At 64.8% G+C, this 304-nt stretch overlaps 1 long non-coding RNA gene across 1 annotated transcript; it reads left to right on the top strand.

Moving 5' to 3' along the window:
• The first annotated feature begins 5 nt into the window (after nt 1-5).
• On the top strand, nt 6-296 carry LOC113979787. The gene is made up of 2 exons (XR_003537974.1): nt 6-122; nt 232-296. It is a non-coding gene; the product is annotated as an uncharacterized LOC113979787 (long non-coding RNA).
• Nucleotides 297-304: the final 8 nt, after the last annotated feature.

Genomic DNA, 304 nt, shown 5'->3' with positions numbered 1-304 from the left:
CCCCCCCCGAGCCCGGCTGTGTCTCCAGCAGGAGCACCGGTTCGAGAAGGCGCTGCGGGAGAAGAAAGGCTTCATCATCAAGCGCATGAAGGAGGACGGGGCCTGCCTGTTCCGGGCCGTGGGTGAGCCCCAAACCTTCCCCCTCCCTTCCTGAGCCCCCCAAAACCCCAGCACGGGGCTGGCACCCCCCCCTTCACTGTCCCTTTGTGTGTCCCCCCCCTCCTCCTTCAGCGGATCAGGTGTACGGAGACCAGGATATGCACGAGGTGGTGAGGAAGCACTGCATGGACTACCTGGTGAGGCA

Source organism: Neopelma chrysocephalum, unplaced genomic scaffold, assembly GCF_003984885.1.
Source record: "Neopelma chrysocephalum unplaced genomic scaffold, ASM398488v2 Primary Assembly neopelma1_88961, whole genome shotgun sequence".
Lineage (NCBI taxonomy): Eukaryota > Metazoa > Chordata > Aves > Passeriformes > Pipridae > Neopelma > Neopelma chrysocephalum.
Note: the sequence above shows the minus strand (reverse complement) of the source record. Positions and strands in the feature narration are given on the sequence as shown.